This window comes from Castor canadensis, chromosome 15 (genome assembly GCF_047511655.1).
Source record: "Castor canadensis chromosome 15, mCasCan1.hap1v2, whole genome shotgun sequence".
NCBI lineage: Eukaryota > Metazoa > Chordata > Mammalia > Rodentia > Castoridae > Castor > Castor canadensis.
Window position 1 is genome coordinate 18,978,204 of NC_133400.1, and position 16,232 is coordinate 18,994,435.

The 16,232-nt window shown below is 47.5% G+C and overlaps 2 pseudogenes; one reads left to right on the forward strand and one right to left on the reverse strand.

Annotated features, from left to right (window-relative positions):
• Positions 1 to 442: 442 nt before the first annotated feature.
• On the forward strand, positions 443 to 557 carry LOC141417745 (small nucleolar RNA SNORA51; annotated as a pseudogene).
• Positions 558 to 3,515: 2,958 nt separating this feature from the next.
• On the reverse strand, positions 3,516 to 10,992 carry LOC109680086 (pyrethroid hydrolase Ces2e-like; annotated as a pseudogene).
• Positions 10,993 to 16,232: the final 5,240 nt, after the last annotated feature.

A 16,232-nucleotide genomic window follows, 5' to 3' on the forward strand; every position in this document is an offset into this window, starting at 1 on the left:
ACACAGGGCTTCTTCCTAATCCTGGGGCTGCTATCTACCACTGCTAGGGTAAAGGTCCCCATGATTCTGTCACTTCCTGCACCATCTCACTGAGGCCCAGGCATTGATGATGGCTAAGATCATAGTAAAAGTGCAGAATGAGGAAGTCCCAGGAGCATTTCTGTATACATGGGGAGGGTGATGAAAAGTCACTATATACAGTGGTCTATAGAGAGAAAGGGAGAGAAAGACAGAGACAGAGAGAGACACAAAAGAAGAAAGAAGCAGAGGTTAAAAGTCCAGTGAGAGTCAGGCTTCGTGACACACATCAATAATCCCAATAATTAGGAGACTGAGGCTGATTGATCCTGAACTCCAGGTAATCTGTTTCAAAGACATAATTAATTAATTAAAAAATAGAATAGAGTGGCAGAGAGGCTCACGTGATATGAGTGCCTACTTAGGCCTCCTGGTGCTTACCCCAGGCTCCTCTAGATAGAGGAGGAAAATTAAATCTACCCCATATACCCCTCATCCAGGCCCTGTGCCTGGTCTGTATTGTGAATGGGAAGACATGGGGTAAGAGAAAGAGAAAGAAAAAAGAGTGCCTGCTTAGCAAGCCTGAGACCCCACATTCAAACCCCAGTGCTGCAAAAAATGTATAAATAAATAAACAAATAAAATAAAATAAATAAAAATAAAAGTCCAGGGAACCATCTGCCAGTGAGACACCATGAAACACTCATTCAACATAACCAGAACCGTAAGGCCAATATTCGAAGGTATGGAGCACTGGCACCATCATTCATGTCTGGTGGAGATGCAAAATGACCTAGTCATTTTGGAAAAAAAAAACTTATTTTTTAAGTTAATATGCACCGATCATATGACCCAGCATTTCTCTCTCAGGTCTTTACTCAAAAGAAATGAAAGTCATGTCTGAAAATGTGCATAACAGCTTGATTAAAAATAGCCAGAACTTGTGCTTGGTGGCATATGTCTATAATCTCAGTCCTTGGAGGGTAACACAGGAGGATTTTTGAGGCCAGTCTTCACTATATAGCAAGAGCCTGTCTAAAAAACATACGAACTCACTAAAATAGCCCCAAAATAGAAGTTACTCTGATACAACAATCCATGTGGTATGTGCACAGATGGGACGGCTCCCCTCAGTAAAAGGAAGGAAGTGTTCCTTGAAACTCAAAGACATTATGCCTGGTGGCACAGCAAGTCACCAATGATTCCTTTAATATGACGTGACAGAAAGGGCTGTAATATTTCCAAACTCTGTATAGTTTCCAAACTACAGTTGACAGAAAGCAATCAGGTGTTTGCTAGGAAGCAGGGTCCAGGACAATGAGTAACTGTAAAGGGTGTGAGGATGAGCACTGGAGTGAAAGAAGGATTCTAATACTGGATGTGGGGGTGACTCCATGTCTCATACATTGTCACAACTTTACAAAGTATGCAGCAAATGGATGAACTTAATTACATGTAAATTATTTCTCAATAAAGTTCTTATAAAATAACTACAAAAAATATGAGAAGTGCCCTAAGAGCCCCTTTGGTGAAACTTCCTGTACATTGGCAGATCTGAAACTCACCCAGGTCTTGTGTGCAGCAGGAGTTCAGTGATGCTTTAAGGACACAGTGGAAGTTATGTTCCGGTCTTGTGCACTCAAAGACTGGAGTCTGCCCAGTTCCTTAGCCCAGGCTTCACATTATTCTCGTCTGCCACCTGGTGCACAAGGCAACATGGGAATCTTCCTCTTTCGCCCCACAAGTCACGAGACCCTGAGATTGGGTTTAAATACAGAAGATAAAAGAAGGAGGATTTGATCTGGGAAAATTGGTGGCCTCAGAGGATGAGTTGGCCAGAGGTAGAGCATGGTGGAGTCCTAAGGTGTATAGGAAGGACACAGCCTCTTAATGACACAGAGAAATTGCTTTGGGGGAGCAAAGAAGCAGATTGAGCACAATTTAGAAATTTGTATAGTGACATTAACTGTAAGAGAAGACTTATCCTGGAGGGATCAAAAAACAGTGTAGGGACAACAGTGATGTTAAATGAAGATTAATCGCATGGTGGACCAAGGAGAGCAGGGGATGCTCAGGGGTCAGAAACTTGCCAGGGTAAAGTGACATATCTTTGTTGCAGAAAAAAAAAGAAGAAACTTGCCAGGGGAACTCTGAAAGACAAGAGGACACCTCCCTGGATGGACAGGCTTCACAGAACCGGGTGATAGAAATCTCTTCTGCTAGACATACCTAAACTTTCTGATCCCCCAATTCAAACTCCAGGACACAGACAAACTTCAGAGATGTGCTATGATCATGTGATTGTGGACCACACAGTGTGTGCAGAACCACTGAGAGTAAGAGCAAACTTCAGGCCACCAAGAAATGCACCTGCCTCTTCAGGTACCACCAGAGATGGCAAAGGTTCAAGGGGTCAATGGACATGCCCAATCCTGATTCTTGCAAACCAGGGACCAGTCTCAGCTTTGATAAAGAAATAGAAGAATGAGTTTTTTTTTAACCAACCTAAATGATACTTAATCTACAGGGACCACAGGTAGAAAATTTTCAGTTATTGGGAACCTGGCAAGGGGGTTGATATTGGGGAGCTCCAGGTGCTATTGTTTGACAGCTTGTGTACTTCACATCCATATGTTGAAACCTAACCTCTGATGTGATGATATTCAGAGGTGGGGCCTCAGGAGGTGATGAGGTCATGAGGATCATCATTTGTCCCTCCCATCGAATGTCCTATAGGTGCCATCTTTGATCCAAAGAGTAAGCCCTGATCAAACACCAAATCTGCTTACACCTTGACCCTGGTCTTCTCAGTCTCCCAACTGTGAATAAATTTCTATTGCTTTTGAAGAATCCAGTTTATGATTTTTTTGCGGTTTTGTTTTTGAAAGGCGTGGGCCTTGCAATGTTCCCTAGGTAGCCTAGAACTCCTGGGCTCTTGTAATCCTCTTGTCTCAGCCTCCACAGTAGCTTGGATCACAGACATACACCATAACACCTATGCTACAGGTTATTACAATCTTGTTATAGCAACCTGTACAAACTAAGACACTAGGGCCCATGGTTTCTATTGACCCTTACAGATAAGAGAGAACATCGTAGGTTTTCAGAGTGGACATGGGATGTTTTTACCCCCTGGTGTGGGTAACATTGCCCAAAACACCTCCTTCATTTGAAAGGGAATGGGGATTTGTAGGAGAAGGAGAGGGAGAGAAAAGGTGGGAAGAGGAAAGAGGTGAGCCTAGAAGGAAGGGGTACAGGGACAATGTGTTGTGACCATGCATTGGGCCTCATCCATCCACATTTTCATGTGGGCATTTATTGAGTGTGCCTAATAAGAAAGGGCTTAGGCTGGCTTGGCAATGAACATCAGGCAGTAGGTTCTTCATAAGTGTTGGCTGAATGCATGATGTATGGCTACGAGAATGTTTGAATCAACCCCAGCCCTTCTCTGAGCGTGATGCCACCTGCACAGAAACCCACTGTCTTCTCAAAGTCTGCTACAACCCTGCATGCTTCTCCTCAGCTCCTGTGAGTTCCTGGATCTTCTAGGGCAGGGTCTTTGTACAGAACTGCAGCCTGGAGGTCTTCAGGGCCCAGCCTACAGTGGGCTGGATGTACAGCTTCAGGTACTGCTCATCCTGGTTGAGCACAGGCCAGTGGGGCAGGTCCTCACTGTTGGGGTTCCTGTGGACATGACAACCCAGTAGGATGGGGTCATTCTGAATCCCTCTAAGTCCAGTCTTGAACCCCCTAGATCTTTGTCAGTTAAGCAACCCAGCAGGCCAGGGATGTGTGGAGAATGAAGACCATTTTCTATCCTGATACAACAAAACAAGAACTTCTCACCACTGTTTGCTCCACGTGGGACAGGGCCACTTGGCCTGTTTTGTCCCTTCTTTTCTGAGGCAGGCTCTGATGGTACCATAGTACTATGGCCCAACTCTCATGTCACTGGCACAAGGGCCAAATGACTGGCACTCACAAGGTGTCTTTTGAGTGGGACCTGTGGTTAGGGAAGGTACTATCATATGACAAAGGACCCATGCATGACAATGAGGCCACCACAGACAAGGAGAGTACTGGATGCACCCTTGATGGGAAGTTTGGGGTGGGGGGTTATCTCTCACCCATTTCAAGCAAAGTTGGCCCAGTACTTCATGATTTTCTGTTAGCAGCAACTCCTCCTCAGTGAAGTCAGCTGTACAGAGGAGGACAAGGTCAAGGTCTGGACACCATATCTGGCTGATTAGCCATACTTTACCCTCAACATTCTTTATAACCTGACACTGGACCCCAGACCTAGTCTTCTTCCCTCCCCCACCACCCAGAGTCAGGCCCTTCTTTGCCCAACATGCCCTTAGTTGCATCAAGTTGCATCTGTCCTGAGCTCATGCCTGGCCTTAGAAGCCCCTTCTTTCCTCTGACCCTGGGAAGTCACAATCATGCCTTTGAAACAACCCTCTCTGCACACATACCTGACACTGTTAGGTGGGGATGGTGGAAGAAACACAAGCTAGAGGATGAAGGCGCTTGGCTTCTACTTCTAGTGTCACCTTTTGAGCTATAAGATGGTGCTCACCTGACTTTGTCCTCTGTCAGAACCTCAGTTTCCTCATCTGGAGTGAGGACAATCGCTCTTCAGGAACTTACGCAAGACCCATCCCAATTTCTGGAAATGAAGAAAGCTCACTATTGCTGTTGTAGAAGTATCCAAAGACAAAAGAAACCTCATCACCTGGTCATCATTCATATGAGGAGGACTGATGTCTTTGAAAAGGCTGGGTTGATGCTGGAACACAGAGAAGTAGACAGGGGCATGGGAACCTGGAGGTGTGAACACACTGGAATGTGATGGTCTCTCAAAAGAGCTGTCCTTTCTCACTCTTGGTGATGAGTTCGCTAGGTCTAAGGCTAGCTGGAATCTGGACAATGATGTGGGGAGCCCCTGGCTTAAGCAGGTCCAGTGGGAAGGGCACTGGTTAAATCATGGCCTTGGTCTTCTAAGCTGCATGGTCTTGGAATAGTCACTTTCTGTCACTAACTAGTTTTGTCTTCTGTAAAAGGGGAGGTGGCATCTTTCTCTTACAGTAGTCATCAGAATTTACTGACACATGGGCCATCAAGTGTTTGGCTCTCAGGGTCTGACAAAGACATGGATGGGGACTGGCACATCACAGGCTCACCTGGGACCTACAGCTCTGATCTCCTCAATGACAGTCAGGACAGTCATAGATGTACTCACACTGAAAATGTGCTACTTGGAGTGCAGGCATCACAAACATGAAGTCCCCCATCATCTCTTGGAACTGGGATTCGTGGGTCTGGGGGTCCTCAGTGTCCCCCATGTATTCTTCCATCAAGATATCACCACACTCGGCAGGCAACCCCTAGCCCCAGGGGAATCAGAGAGAGTCATCATAGGCAGAATCCAGGACATGGAGTCAACAGCCTCAGGGTAGAAATATGGGGCCTAGGATGGGATCAGGCCCCTGGGCAAGTGTCACACTCTAGGGTGAACCCACTACAAATACACACATATTTCACTCCCCATTTTTTTGTGGTACTGGGTTCCTTGGGACCTTATGCTGGTCAGGCAGTCTAGCACTTGAGTCCAAGCACCAGCCCAAGCCTACCATTTTATTCCTTGAGTTTACTATATGAGCAAGATAGTTTGGGATAGCTCTCCAATGGGATAGGATGCTGGAATCCTCACCATGTCATGATGAGAACATGATGGAGAGCTGTCATGCTCTCCATCATAGCAGGCAAGGTTTCTCTGATTATTTCCTTTACAGTTTCAGTGTATTCCATGTACTGAGTGGTGGAAAGACAGTTTAAACTTATTTTAACATGTAACTAAAGCCTTGAAGCCTCGTACTACTCTGTCTTCCTCCTCAGAAGATGAGATTCCTAGGGCCCCGAGAAGTTGGGACTTAGACTTACCAGGGGGAGGACAAAGCCATAGTCATCATTGTTGATACCAATGATGCTGGGGACAGGTTGAAAATCAGCAGAGGCCAATAGCTCCCTGGGATGTCTGGGTAGGAAGGCCCCATCTACCACATAGTCTTGAAGAGCTGAGGGGGCATTCAAGGTCAGGGATGAAGGTCAGGTCCAGGACATTTTCTGATGCCCTTGAGTTACTTCTACCCATTCTTATCCACCCCAGGATGCTCACACCCATCCAAAGAGATCTTACACCTACTTTAGTCTCTCTTGGTCTCCATTTTACATTTTGCATTCATGGTTCAAGGACACAATGTCATTGAGAAGAGATAATTATTTCAGTGTAGTAAGGTCTGATCCCCCCCGCCACTCTATGTATTGTCCATTTCCCCCATACCTACATTATTTAGCCTGACCTTCTTAATAGCCAGAATTTCCTCTTTTCTCTTGCCTCTCAGGCAGTCCAGAGTCCAGGGCCTCTCACAGGCAGACAAGTTGGCCACTATCTGTAAAGAAACCAGGCAGGGGCTGCCTCATAGTTTCGGATAGGAGAAAGGCTATTCCCAGACCCCAGCATGGAGCATGTGTCTCTGAATCTCAAAAGGTACAGTATATAGCTTGCTGCTGATGTGAAATTGTTCCAAATTCCTTGATGTTCAGAGGCCCCAGATAGAGGGGCCACCCCACCTGCTTACAAGTTTTGGGACATGATGGGGGTCCTAGGGTGGCAGCTTTCCTGGCAACAGAGCACACTCAGCCTCTATGAGGCAGAGGGGTGTGTTTTCTGACCCTTGAGCCTTTCATCAATTCACAGGATAGCGACAGTTTCCAAAGGATCTCCATGGAGCCAGAGGATCTGAAGGTGAGGGTGAGGGTGAGGCAGTGGGTCTGGGATGGGGTGGTTGAAGGCATTCAGTATATAGACCACCTCAGAGGAGCTGGATATGAGGTCTGGCAGCAAAGCCACCCAAGTCTAATGATGGTACTGTGGAAGAGTCCTTGGCACATGGGGGACAAGACATGTGAGAACACAATTGTGCCACCTAGACCCGAAATGGTGACATGGTCAGGGTTGCCTCTGAAATGGGTGCTATACTGCTGGACCTAGCGAAGGGTGGCTACTTGGTCCAGGTAACCCTAGTTGCTGGTGGCATGCTGGTCTCCAGTGCTAAGAAGTAGTACAGACCAGGGTCACAGGACTGTCCAGGTCCTATTCAGTCCCATGTCTGATGCAGTCCTATGCTCACCTAAACAAGCCCAGGACACCCAGGCAGTATCTGGATAGTGACCATCACCACATTCTCAGTGGCTGCCACTATGGAACCATCAAATATGGAAGCCATGCCTGAAAACAATGCATGTTTGGGAATCCATACCATCACCTGGGAAATCAAAGTAGATATCACTGGCTCTGACCTAGCCCCAAACCTTTCTGGGCAGCTCTCTCAATTGCTCATTTAGCCTTTGTGCTATTGCCCACATAGAAAACACTCTGTCAGTACCCCCTGTCCTGGGCCATGAATAAGGGACCCAAGATCAGTCTGTAGAAGATTTGAGTCTACCCCATGAATCCAAACCTGGATTAATGGCTCCAAGACTGGAATAATGGTACTATTATTATCAGACACATAGGAAGAGAAAAGAAAAGGGGTGTCTCTCTGAGTGGCTCACCTTAACATTAATCAAAAGGGTCACTTAGCTTCAATGGCACAATTAATAATTCATCACTGGGTTTTGGTGACCTCAAAATCAGCCCTTGGGCACCTGCATGCATCTTCTGGGTCCCAGTTCTTAGAGTGAACCCTGAGTTGATCAAAAAGCCAGAACCTCCTACCTCTGAGAGCTGTCAGGCCTGTGTCCCCATACCAGGGTTTGTTTCCCTCTCTGGGTGAGAAAGTCATGTGGAAATGATAATGAGAGATGTTTCATCAGGGTCCACACTACAGTGGGGTCCAGCTGATCTTGGACCTTTCAATCTTCTTGTAAATAAATGTCCTCCCTTCCCAGGTCACCATGGGGTATCACTCACAGGCAGGTTGGAGCCCTCATGGGCATAGGCAGGTGAGTAGATGCTGAGATACAGGCAGTCCACAGACATGGAGACAGGAGGCAGGGTCAGCTTAAGCTGCTTTACAGCGCCTGTATTCATTTTATCAGAATTTTGCAGACACCTGGTGAAAATGGCAGACAGACATTCTCAGGACTGTATAGTGGTCAAAATGAGATGAAGGGTCTGGATTTGCTCCCATCCACACTCAGACACCGCTCCCGTCATGCCTGGACACTCAGGCTTTTCTCTAAATTCCCTCCCCACCAAGGCACAGGCCACAGGCTCTAGAGCAGCTGGAATGAAGCCAGACTTCCAGGGAAGCCTCAAGGTTGTTGAGGGCCTCGGATCTCACTTCTATTGAGGCTTGGGAAATCATGACTCCTAGCAGTCTCTACAGGATCCATTGACTGCAAATGTTGACATTCACCACTTCTCCCTGTCCCCATCATGTCTGGAACAGAAGAGCTGCCACCGGAAAACCTGTCACACCACCTACAGGTGCTGCATGAATGATTGGAGATCACTTTCCCATAGGGTAGTAGGATGTCCCTCATCCCAAGTCCAGACTAACAGGAAACGTCAAGCCTCTCATGTGTCTCCAGTGGGAAGCAGTTAAACCTGATCCTTTGCTAATGGTGTCTGGCCCTGTAGGTTGGCACAGTGACTGTGGAGGGTGGGTGCCTCAAGGAACCACCACTGATGCCCTCCTCAGGGACCTGGGGTACCTTCTGCTGGAACTAAGGGCTTTCAGATGTTCATGGAGCCAGCCTCTCCCATAGATACCTCCCCTATTGGCATGGAACACTGGGAATAAATGGAGTCAGGGCCCAAGTGTGTCTGTGTTCCTCTCCCAGCACCGGCAGCTAACACTGTCCAGGTGCCAAGCCCTGAGCTTAAGCCTGGGAGAGTTGCTCCACCCTCTGAATCTTAGCACATTCATTAGAAGAATGCATGTGGGATCCTCCCAATGCAGAGGGAAAATGTCTGTGGGTTTCTGTGGAAGAACCAGTAGGCCTGGCCCAGAGCTCAGAGTGCCCCACCACAAAGTCCTGAAGTTCCCTGGGCCCTGGGAGAGCTTCATGGCTGGGTGGGAGGTCCCATCCCTCACACCACTCCAATGTGCAGCAGGCTCAGGGGGTGCAAACTGCAGTGGTCCTAGAGGTGGCTTGGCAAAGGGAATTCCCAGGAAGGTGTGGACCCCCACATCGGTGCCCTTCACATGGATGAGGCTGCCCCGCACCTGCCCTGTGAGAGTGGTCCTGATGGGGCTGGCTGAGTCCTGGCCTGTGGGTGGAGAGAAGCACATGAGAGTTGGGCCTGCCCAGTGAGATGTCATGCACGCTGTGAGTGTTGCTGCCTCCCTGCTTCTCCCAGGTCTGCCTTGTCAAGAGACTGGTCTGCAAACACTGGCTTCTCATGGTTCCTCCTTTCACACTGCCCTGCCCACACCACTGGCTACTTAATTCTATTTTCATGAAAAGTTCAAAATTTTATTTCGTTAACAGGATCAGCAGGTTGGTGTCCCTGGCTGAGGTTGGGGTTGTGTTTTGGGGTAAGGGGGATGGAGGTGCTGAAATCTGTGAATGCACTAAACACCACTGAAGTGCATACTGTGCTTAAGGCCCAAAGGAATTTGATGGTTCTTCTGAAGAAGCCAGGACTGGGTGGTACAGACAAGGGTGGACCCACCACCTGTGCCAATTATACTTGTCCCTGCAAGTCAGTGAGTTCAGTATCCCTGGATGGAAATATTTGGAAAAACCCTGCATTTCTATTGATCATATGCAGGCCTTTTCTTGTTGTTGTTCACTAAACAATGTAGTACAACAACTATTTATATAGCATTCACGTTGTAGTAGGCATTATAAGTAATCTAGAAGATTCTCAAAGTATTCAAGCTTAGGTTATATACAAATACTAGGCCATTTATTATTTTTATTTTTTTGTGGTTAAAGTTTGAACGCATGGCTTCATTTTTGCTAGCCTGTTGCTCTACCATTTGAGCCTCTCTGCAGCCGGCAAGGACACTTATCTATGAGACGTGAAAATCTGCAGATTTAGTTACATACTGGAGGGTTCTGGATGCAATCCCCTGATATTCTTTTTGAACACGGAAGCCTATTTTATTTTTTTTAGGTGGTACTGAGTTTTAACTCAGGGCCTCATGCTTGCTAGACAGGCTCTCTACCACTTGAGCTGCTCCACCAGCCCTGTTATGTGTTGAGTATTTTTGAGATATGGTCTCCAGAATTGTTTGCCCTGGGCTGGCTTTGAAACATGATCCTCCTGATCTGTGTCGCAATATCCTATTTTAAAATGGAATCATCAGTGAAGTGCTGCCTGGAAGGCCCTAGTGACTTCCCAAACCCTGACCAAGAGCAGGTAAGATAGGGAGTCTAGCAGTGGTGGCCATGGGTGGGGGATTCTTAAGGCAGATTAGATTGGGGAAGTGGAGGGATGATGTGATAAGGGCTCAGACAAGAGGACTTTGGGGTGAGTGAGATCAAGGGCTGCACACACATTCTGGGCAGGGAGCATTTTCATGCATTAGCTTCTGATAAGAACCTGGAGAGTATGTGACATGCAGAGGGCAAATCCTCTCTGCTTTAGAAGCCAAGCCATGTCTTTACTCCAGGTCAGGTTCATAGTATGAAACGAACCCAAGTGGTCTCCTTTAAAAGGTGGATATTATCTCTCAGACGTGGGATGACAAAGCTTTGGGGGGTTGACTCTCCTTGTACTCTTCTTGGGTCTTTTCCTCAGAGTCAGCTCTAATTACTTGTAAATTGTGAATTGGCATTGAGGCCAGGGGACCAGTTCCTTCCTTCCTGAAGCGCTCCCACTCTCAGTCTCAGGCTGTGCCTCTGCAGAGTGTCCCTGTCATCCCCTGCAGGAGTCTCACCTTGGACATGGAGGAGGAGAAGCAAAAACCCACAGGCCACGGTTCTCAGCCACATAAGAAGTTGTTTCAGCCTCATGGTTGACTCTCCGGACTGTGTCTGCAGTGTTTCACTGACAGGCAACTGAGGATCAGAGCCTCACCCTGACTGGAGTTTGAACAGAGAAGGGAGTAGGAACAGTGCCAGGGGGATGTGGCAGGATAGTGGCACTGAGCAGACAGCGGTCATAGGATACCCCTTGCCAGAAGGTAGAGCATGGCTGCCTCTCCTCTTCCCATGTCCCCTTCAGCTCCTCCAAAGTTACTGTTCACAGTTACCAGGAAGCCCCTCCACAGACAGTCACTGCATTGGTCACAGTCTCTGCAGCCTTAGTCCTGATCACTAGACTGTTGGGGGTGGAAAGAGAGAGCAGAAGGCTATAATTGGAGAAGCCAGGAGGGCTTCTCTGTGGAGGTGCTTGTTCAGGATCTCAGAGATGGACAATGGCTCCCACCTTTGGTGAGGTGAAGGGAACTGCTTGAGCAAGTGCCCTTGCTGTGCCCTTCTTCTAATTAACTGTGTCCTTCATCTTCACAGCTCCTCCAGGCCATCAGGACACATGGTTTACTCATCCCTTTCATCAGTCCCTCATCTCTTACAGTCCATGATCTGAGGGCCCTTCTCCACTTAGCCTTGGCCCTTCTTTTGCAACACACTTGAGATGGTGCAGGTCTCCCATTACCCCAAATCCAAATCCAGTGCACAGTCTCGTAATCACAGGAATAATCATGAAACGAGAGCCTGTTTGTCCTGGCACTAGGAATCAGTTAGCAAACCTCAAGGCCTTTCGTGGGTCACAGGAGGCAGGGCCCCATCTGGAGGTTCTGAAATATCCTGAGTGACGTGTGGATGGAGGGCAGCCAGCCTGGGTCCGGGTGCATCCACCCAGCCTGACTTCCCAGAGGAAAAGATGTCAAGCTCAATCTCAGACAGCCTGTAGTGCTCCCTGAAATCCAGCAACTACCTTTGTGGTTCCTGCCCCCCTCAGCCACTCAAAGCCCCCCAGCATGGTGTTGGTCCCTTCTCAGAGCCATGGTGGGAGCTACCACATTTCCCTGGCTCTGAGTAGCCAGCATGTTGGACCACTGCTTCTCTTGACCTCCGCCCAATCTGTTGTCCAGTCTGTCCATTCAGGGTCTCCCATCCACTGCACTCTGGTCCAAGCCATATTGCAGTCCCTGTCTAGGCAGATTCTCTCCCTGCCCTTAATTTTCTTCATCTAATTAACAGCTGGGCTGTGGGGTGAGCGATTCCAAGTCCGACCATCCCAGGGTCATATTATAAGATCCTTCATGTTAACTGGACAGCAACAGGGTTTCTTCCTAATTCCTAATTCCGAGACTGCTGTCTATCACATTGGCAAGGTGCTCTTGTGTGCTGACGCTTCTGCTCCATCAATTCCTTGGCATTGGTCATGGCCGAGATCATAATAAAAATGTGGAATGAATAAGTGTCAGAAGTATATAAGGATGGAGGGAGTGAGAAAGAAAGAGAGAGAGAAAAAGTGAGAGAGGGACGGAGAGAGCACTGTGCTATGGGTGGAGCGGGATGGAAGCAAAGGCTAAAAGTCTAAAGAAACATTGCAATGACATACCTGTTCAATAAAATCAGATTAAGGCCCATAAGGCCAAATATTCACGAGGAAATGGAACGACTGGCACTGAATTTGCCTCTGCACAGTTTGGGCATCTGACCCCAGTCCCTGTCACCTCCACACGAGCTTCACCCAGGCCCAGCAGGAGAAATAGGAGCCCACAGGCCACAGTGCTCAGCCGAGGGTCAGTCTAGCGGCATGATCCTCTCTCAGGCCTAGGTCAGCTCTGCAGAGCAGGCCCAGACTCAATGACAGGCAACTGGTATGTGGCTGTAATTTGCACCCAGTAGCAGGAGTCGGGGATCTGGTTTGGGCCTGGCAAGGCAGGGGCTGCAGGAGAGTGGCACTGAGGAGGCAGATGTCAAGGGGGGCTAGTGGCTACATTTGGGGCATAGCTGCCTCCCCTCTTCCTGTGTCCCCTTTAGCCTCTTATAAAGGTTTTGAGTGGCTTTTTCAGCATCTCCAAAATACCAGGAAGACCTGCCTGAAACCTGCAGTACCAAGTTCACTGTCGTTGCAGTCATAGGCCCATGAGAACACTGAGGGAAGAAAGGAAGGAGCAGGGAATATTTGAGAACTTTGACAGGGCAAAAGCAACCACTTGAGCAGAGGCAGGGAGTTGTGACTGCCCCCTTCACCCCGTAATTCCTCCTTCCAAGGCTCTCGATCTTTAGGTTTGTGGTCTCTGGGTCTGCATGGACCCCTCCCTGTTTGGGAAGGGGTGTTCCATGGACACACACTTTTGATTAGCTATTCTAAAGACCTATCTCCCTATGCTCCCCACCCCAATGCTATACCCTAGAGGCTAATTCCCACCAAGAACACATTCACAGTCATTTAAGGGGCACTTCCTAGCTGCAGAGCTGTGATGAGATACTGCTCTTTGGACCTGTGCTAAGGTTCAGAAGAGGCTTAAAATCATGAGTTTCTGAAACAACCTAGAATCCTGCCTGGGTGCAGCAAAAACAGCAGGGGCCAGGAGCTCTCACCTAGCCTGACATCCCAGAGGACATGGTATGGGTTTCAACCTTAGACAACTTTCAGTGCCCTCAAAGAACAGGCCTTCGCTTTTTAATTCCACTCCCCAATAGTCTTGGGTACACAAAGAGCAACACCACAAGAATTCTTTCTTGGCATCTTTCTGGGAGAGATTATTTCCCCTGGGACAGCATGGCCAGGGCGTCCCTTGACCTCTACCCAATCAGCAAGGCCTGCTGTCAATTCATTGTCTCCCATTGGAAGCACTCTGGTCCTAGTCATAGTGCAAATTCTCTCTCTGACCTTAACTCTCTTGCCAAAATTCACAACTGGACATGGGGTCTGAGAGTCCCTCTCTTCCCGTCTCAGGGTCATGTTACAAGCTCCTTCATGTTAACTAGACAACACAGGGCTTGTCCCGAATCCTGGGGCTGCTGTCTGACACTGCCAGGGTGAAGTCCCCATGTGTTCTACCACTTCCTGCACTATCTTACAGAGGTCTTGGCATCCGTGATGGCTAAGAGTGTAGAAAAAGAGTGCGATGAGGACTTCTCAGGAGCATTTCTGTGTGCATGGGGGGGTGATGAAAGCTCACTATATACAGTGCTCCAGAGAGAGAGGGAGAGTGAGCGCGAGAGAGAGACAGGCAGATAGAAAGAGACAGGGAGACACAAAGAGAGATAGAGACAAAGACATAAAGGAAGAAAGAAGCAGAGGTTAACAGTCCAGTGAGAGTCAGCCTTGGTAACACACATCCATAGTCCCAGTAATTAGGAGGCTGAGGCAGAAGGGTCCTGAGTTTCAGTTCAGCTGTCTAAGAAAAAGTAAATTAATTAATTAATTAAAAAATAAAATAGGCTGGCCAAGTAGCTCAAGTGGTAAGAATGCCTGCCCAGCAAGCATGACGCCTGAGTTCAAACCCCAGTGCCACATAAATATATACATACACAAATATAAAATAAATAAAATAAAATTAAAAAGCTTGGGGAAACGTCTTACAGTGAGACACCATGACACACCCATTCAATACCACCAGATTGAAGAGCCATATGGTCAAGTGTTGGGGACATGGAGCAACTAGCACTGTTATTCATGGGTGGTGGGGATGCAAAATGACCTATTCATTTTGGAAGACAGTTTGTCATTTTCTTTAAGGGAAACACACACATCATATGATTCAGCAATTTTATTCTCAGGTCTTTACCTAAAAGAAATTATAATGATGTCTGAAAATGTACATAACAGTTTAATTAAAAGAGTCAAAACCCAGGCTTGGTGGCATATGCTTATAATCCCAGCACTCAGGAGGCTAACACAAAAGGACTGGATTTTTTGAGGTCAGTCTTCAGTACATACTGTCTCAAGAAATGATCCCACAAAAATAGCACAAAATGGAATTATTCAGCTGTACATCAATCCAGGTGGTGTGTGCACACATGGAATTGCTCTCCTCAGTAAAAGGAAGGAAGTGTTCCTTGAAACTCAAGACATTATGCCTGGTGGCACAGCAAGTCACCAATGATTCCTTTAATACGATGTGACAGAAAGGTCTGTAACATTTCCAAACTGTGTAGAGTTTCCAAACTACAGTTGACAGAAAGCAATCGGGTGTTTGCTAGGAAGCAGGGTCCTGGACACTAAGTAACTGTAAAGGGTGTGAGGATGAGCATTGGGGTGAAAGAAGTGTTCTAATACTGGATGTGGGGGTGACTCCATGTCTCATACATTGTCACAGCTTTACAAAGTATGCAGAAAATGGCTGAACTTAATTACATGTAAATTAGACCTCAATAAAGCTCTTATAAAACAACTACTTAAAAATGCAAGAAGTTCCTGGGAACCCCCTTGGGGAAGCATCCTCTGCAGCGACAACACTGCGACCACACAGAGGACTGTGTGCAGCAGGAGCTCAGTGATCTCTCAGGACACAGTGCACCAGTCCTGTCACTCAAAGGTCTCTTACCTCTCCCAACTCAGCCCAGTCTTCATGTTATCCTTGTCTGCCACCTGGTGCACAAGGCAACATGGGAATCTTCATCTTTATCCCGCAGGTCATGTGGCCCTGAGGTTGGATTTAAATACAGTGAAGAAAAGAAGGAGGATTTGACCTGAGAAAACTGGTGGCCTCAGATGGGGAGTTGGCCAGAGGGAGAGCATGGTGGAGTCCGAAGGTCTATAGGAAGAGAGACACAGACTCTTAATGACACAGAGAAATTGCTTTGGGGAGCAAAGAAACAGATTAAGCAGAGTGACACCTTTGTATAATGACATAAACTGTAAGAGGAGACTTACTGAAGGGGTCAAAAGCAGTGTAGGGACAACAATAATGTACGAATGAAAATTAACCACATGGTGGTCCAAGGAGAGTAGGGGATGCTCAGTGGGACAGAAACTTGCCAGGAGAATTCTGAAAGGCACAAGAACACCTCCTTAGATGGTCAGGCCTCAGAGATCCAGGTGATAGACATCTCTTCTGCTGGACATGTCTAGACTTTCTGACCTCCCAATCCAAGCATTAGGACACTTCCCACAGACAAACCTCATAGATGTGCCAATGTCTGTGGACCTTACAGGGTGTGCAGAACCACTGAGAATAACAGCAATTTGAGGCCACTAATAAAAGCACCTGCCTCTTCCTGGTACCCCTGAGATGGCAAATGTTGAAGGGGTTAAGGGACCGGCCCACTCCTGCTTCTTGAGTGGTGAA